This window comes from Stegostoma tigrinum, chromosome 3 (assembly GCF_030684315.1).
Source record: "Stegostoma tigrinum isolate sSteTig4 chromosome 3, sSteTig4.hap1, whole genome shotgun sequence".
In the NCBI taxonomy this organism is placed as follows: domain Eukaryota; kingdom Metazoa; phylum Chordata; class Chondrichthyes; order Orectolobiformes; family Stegostomatidae; genus Stegostoma; species Stegostoma tigrinum.
In genome coordinates this window covers 133,588,258-133,594,257 of record NC_081356.1, presented here as the reverse complement: position 1 = coordinate 133,594,257, position 6,000 = coordinate 133,588,258, and positions in this window count along the sequence as shown.

The following is a 6,000-nucleotide window of genomic DNA, read 5'->3' as shown; positions in this document are numbered from 1 at the left end:
GACCTGCTGAGTTTTTCCTGTGCTTTATGCTTTAGTGCAGATTTTGCTTTTCTTGATTAATACAGGCATAGAGCACAGGAGCAAGGAGGTGATGTTGTATTTCCTTTATTAATTCACAGTGCAAGGGCATCCTTGGCCAGGCAGTATTTATTGTCCAGAGGGCAGTTTACAGTCAACCACACTACTGTGGGTCTGGAGTCATATGTAGGCCACACCAGGTAAGGATGACAGTTTCCTTCCCTAGGGGGGATTAATGAACCAGATAGTATTCCTGCCCTCCCCCCCTCCCCCCCGCCTAAAGTCAGCAGTGGGTTCATGTCATCATTAGATTCTTAATTCCAGCTATTTTAATTGAATTCAAATTCCACCATCTTCCATGGGAGGATTTGAACCCTGGTCCCCAGAATGGGTCAGAGATAATGGGAACTGCAGATGCTGGAGAATCCAAGAGAAACAAAGTGTGATGCTGGATGAACACAGCAGGATGGGCCCCCAGGTTAATAGCCCAATGATAATACCACTAGGCCATAGCCTCCCTTCTGTATTTTGTAAAGACACAGCTCAGACCTCAGCGGGAGTATTGTGTACAGCTGTGGGACTCAAGGAAGGAAGTGAACCCATAGAGAGGGTGCAGAAAAGATTTATCAGAATGGTTTCAGGGATAAGGAAGTTTAGTTACATGGACAAGTTGGGTCTATTTTCATTAAGGGAGAGAAGATTGAATGATTTCACAGAGGAACTGGAAATAGCGAAGGGCCTGAGCTGTGTAGGTACTGATGGGCTGCTCCCATTAGCTGGAAAACATACTGTTTGAAGTTAATTGTCAAAAGAAACAAAGTCGACATGAGGAAAGAAGAAAGGAGCAAGTGTTTAGGATCTGGAATGCACCACCCTAGGTGTGGAGAGGACAGGTTCAATTCAAAAAAGAGCTAAGCAATCACCTGAAAAGGAAGAAAAATGGTAGGATCAAAAGCAGAAAGTGCTGGAGAAGGATCTTCTGAAGAAGGGTCAAGGCCCAAAACGTCAGCTTTCCTGCTCCTCTGATGCTGCTTGAACTGCTGTGTTCATCCAGCCCCACACCTTGTTATCTCAGATTCTCCAGCATCTGTAGTTCCTACCATCTCTAAGGGCTGAGAAACTCAGCAGGCCAGGCAGTATCTGTAGAGAGAAAAACAGAGCTCGCCTTTTGGGTCACTGGTCTACTGCAGGATGTCCTGAGATTTTCCAGCAACTTTTGTTTTTTGTTTCTGAGTTCCAACATCAGCAGTTCTTTGCGTTTTTCTAGAAAAATGCTGGGCTCGAGGGGAAAGTATGAGCTGGATTGTTCCTGCAGAGACAGGATGGGCTGGCTGGTCTTTTCTTTGCTGTAACTGATAAATTCAATGGTTTAAAACCAACCAAATCACACTCCCCCATCACCCCTGCTCCTCTATAATCATGTATAATTTCCAAATTAACCCACACACTCTGTGCAAGTCTTATTTCTCTTTATAAACTCATTCATATTTTTCACTTTCAAGATTATCTAAATCTGTTTAAATACTGTGTTTCACAATATTCCTGCGCTAAACAGCCAATTATTGAGTACATTCCCGTGCCCTTCCCTTTCTGCCTCAGCTGCTAATCCTGAGCCAATGTGTTTGAGCACATGACACTGAGAACTATAATCTGCAGGGGCTAATTAGTGCCCTACAGCAACAACCTTTTTTTTGGATAGAACTAGAAAAGAACAATTTTCATCTCCTCCCACTAACCTGCTCTTGAGGCCACGACTGTTTCTGACAGGCAAAGCCTCTCTCTGAGCGTCTCCCAGAGACCTTGCGATCTTTGCCTGAAGGTGGCTGATTTAACACAGGCCATCAATGTTACTAGCTATGAAGAGAGGTTGAGTACATTAGGATTATTTTCATTAGAAAGACGGAGATTGAGGGGGGACCTGATTGAGGTCTACAAAATCATGAGGGGGATAGACAGGGTGGATAGCAAGAAGCTTTTTCCCAGAGTGGGGGACTCAATTACTCGGGGTCACGATTTCAAGGTGAGAGGGGAAGGTTTAAGGGAGACACAGAGGGTGGTGGGTGCCTAGTATGCATTGCCAGCGGAGGTGGTAGAGGCGGGCACGATAGCGTCATTTAAGATGTATCTAGACAAATACATGAATGGTGAGGGAGCAGAGGGATACAGATCCTTGGAAAATAGGTGACAAGTTTAGATAGAGGATCCGGATCAGCACAGGCTTGGATGGCCTGTATCATCTGCAGATTTTCAAGATTTTTCCTGACAAAAGTTAACTGGACCTGAAATATTAACTCTGAATTTTTTTCGCAGATGCTGCCAGACCTGCTGAGCTTTTCCAGCAACTTCTGTTTTTGGTTCTGATTTACAGCATCAGCAGTTCTTTTGGTTTTTACTTTGAAATTTTTTTTGATTTTATTTGATTTATTATTTTGACATGTGCCTAGGTGCAGTGAATAGTTTTGTTTTGTGGGCGGTACAGGCAGATGATATCTGGCTTTTGTGGGCGGTACAGGCAAAATGCATCAGGGTAATAGAACTCCCCTCCAACCCCACCACACCCGGCACTTTCCCTGCAACCACAGGAAGTGCTACACTTGCCTCCACACCTCCCTCCTCACCCCCATCCCAGGCCCCAAGAAGACTTTCCACATCAAATGGATGTTCACGTGCCCATCTGCCAATGTGGTATACTGCATCTGCTGAACCCGTTGTGGCCTCCTCTACATCGGGGAAACCGAGCGGAGGCTTGGGGACCTCTTTGCAGAACACCTACGCTCGGTTTGCAATAAACAATTGTACCTCTCAGTCGCGAACCATTTCAACTCCCCCTCCCACTCCTCAGATTACATGTCCATCCTGGGCCTCCTGCAGTGCCACAATGATGCCACCTGAAGGTTGTAGGAACAGCAACTCATGTTCTGCTTGGTATTAATGTGGACTTCACAAGCTTCAAAATCCCCCCTCCCCCTACCGCATCCCAAAACCAGCCCAGCTCATCCCTGCCTCCCTAACTTGTTCTTCCTCTCACCTATCCCCTCCTCCCACCTCAAGCCGCAACCCTATTTCCTACCTACTAACCTCATCCCGCCCCTTGACCTGTCCATCCTCCCTGGACTGACCTATCTCCTCCCTACCTCCCCACCTATACTCACCTTGACTGGCTCCATCCCGGCCTCTTTGACCTGCCTGTCTCCCCTCCACCTATCTTCTCCTCTATCCGTCTTTGATCCACCTCACCGTCTCTCCCTATTTATTTCAGAAACCCCTTCACCTCCCCTATTTCTGAAGAAGGGTCTCGGTCCGAAACGTCAGCGTTCCTGCTCTTCTGATGCTGCTGGCCTGCTGTGTTCACCCAGCTTCACACTGTGTTATCAAAGAGTACAATGGTACTGCTGCACAGAAGGCATACAAAGAATGAGATTAATTTAAATTTTAAATTTGGGAAGGTTATCTGTTCAAAAATCAGAAATGAATTTCCAAGTAAGTAGACAAATAAAGTGATTAACACAATAGTAATCAACCTGACAACATTATCCTGACAGCTTGAACAATAGCACCAACTCATTTCCATCATGAGTCAAAAGACAAAGTGAAGAGTTCTGGGCAGGATTGCATTGAGAATGGCAGAGGTGAGAGCGAGAGTAAAAGCTAAAGCAGGGAGATATGCTCAGGAGCAGGAGGAAAACACCGTCTGACCATGTAGCACCTGTATCCATATTAAAGTCTTACTTCATTTTAAATCAAAATCTTTCAACGTTTGTCACCCATCCCTCTCTGCTTCCTCTCTAGTGCTATCACATCCTGGTCAGTCGCGCCCCGCTCCCCCCCCGCCCCCACCACCGCCGTACCCTCTCCAGTGCTATCACATCCTGGTCAGTCTCCCCCCGTACCCTCTCAAGTGTTATCACATCCTGGTCAGTCTCCCCCTGCATCCTCTCCAGTGCATAGAAGCATAGAAGCATAGAACAGTACAGCACAGAACAGGCCCTTCAGCCCACAATGTTGTGCCGACCATTGATCCTCATGTATGCACCCTCAAATTTCTGTGACCATATGCATGTCCAGCAGTCTCTTAAATGACCCCAATGACCTTGCTTCCACAACTGCTGCTGGCAACGCATTCCATGCTCTCACAACTCTCTGTGTAAAGAACCTGCCTCTGACATCCCCTCTATACTTTCCACCAACCAACTTAAAACTATGACCCCTCGTGCTAGCCATTTCTGCCCTGGGAAATAGTCTCTGGCTATCAACTCTATCTATGCCTCTCATTATCTTGTATACCTCAATTAGGTCCCCTCTCCTCCTCCTTTTCTCCAATGAAAAGAGACCGAGCTCAGTCAACCTCTCTTCATAAGATAAGCCCTCCAGTCCAGGCAGCATCCTGGTAAACCTCCTCTGAACCCTCTCCAAAGCATCCACATCTTTCCTATAATAGGGCGCCCAGAACTGGACGCAGTATTCCAAGTGCGGTCTAACCAAAGTTTTATAGAGCTGCAACAAGATCTCACGACTCTTAAACTCAATCCCCCTGTTAATGAAAGCCAAAACACCATATACTTTCTTAACAACCCTGTCCACTTGGGTGGCCATTTTAAGGGATCTATGTATCTGCACACCAAGATCCCTCTGTTCCTCCACGCTGCCAAGAATCCTATCCTTAATCCTGTACTCAGCTTTCAAATTCGACCTTCCAAAATGCATCACCTCGCATTTATCCAGGTTGAACTCCATCTGCCACCTCTCAGCCCATCTCTGCATCCTGTCAATGTCCCGCTGCAGCCTACAACAGCCCTCTACACTGTCAACGACACCTCTGACCTTTGTGTCATCTGCAAACTTGCTGACCCATCCTTCAATTCCCTCGTCCAAGTCATTAATAAAAATTACAAACAGTAGAGGCCCAAGGACAGAGCCCTGTGGAACCCCACTCACCACTGACTTCCAGGCAGAATATTTTCCTTCTACTACCACTCGCTGTCTTCTGTTGGCCAGCCAATTCTGTATCCAAGCAGCTAAGTTCCCCTGTATCCCATTCCTCCTGACCTTCTGAATGAGCCTTCCATGGGGAACCTTATCAAATGCCTTACTGAAGTCCATATACACCACATCCACAGCTCGACCCTCATCAACCTTTCTAGTCACATCCTCAAAAAACTCGATAAGGTTTGTAAGGCATGACCTACCCCTCACAAAGCCGTGTTGACTGTATTTGATCAAGCCATGCTCTTCCAGATGGTCATAAATCTTATCCCTCAGAATCCTTTCTAACACCTTGCAGACGACAGACGTGAGACTTACCGGTCTATAATCGCCGGGGATTTCCCTATTTCCTTTCTTGAAGAGAGGAATTACATTTGCCTCTCTCCAGTCCTCAGGTACGACTCCAGTGGAGAGCGAGGATGCAAAGATCCTCGCAAGTGGCGAAGCAATTGCATTTCTCGCTTCCCAAAGCAGCTTTTTTTGAGTGCGAGCAGCAGCGGAGGCCAGACGGACCCGGAAGACTGCAGCTAAGGTAAAGCAGTTTATTTTTAAAATTACTTACCGGTAGCGGACAGCGGTGTTTTTTTTCCCCTTTCAGAGAAGGAGCGGGAGCAGCAGAGGAAGTGACGAGGACCAGAGGGGCAGCCGGGAAGGAAAGCAGTGAGTATAAATACTCACACCCCGCCCCCGCCACAACCGCCCCAAGAGGATCCCCCTCGTTCTCACACACCACCCTACCAACCTCCGGATACAACGCATTATCCTCCGACACTTCCGCCATTTACAATCCGACCCCACCACCCAAGACATTTTTCCATCCCCTCCCCTGTCTGCTTTCCGGAGAGAGCACTCTCTCCGTGACTCCCTTGTTCGCTCCACACTGCCCTCCAACCCCACCACACCCGGCACCTTCCCCTGCAACCGCAGGAAATGCTACACTTGTCCCCACACCTCCTCCCTCACCCCCATCCCAGGCCCCAAGATGACATTCCACATCAA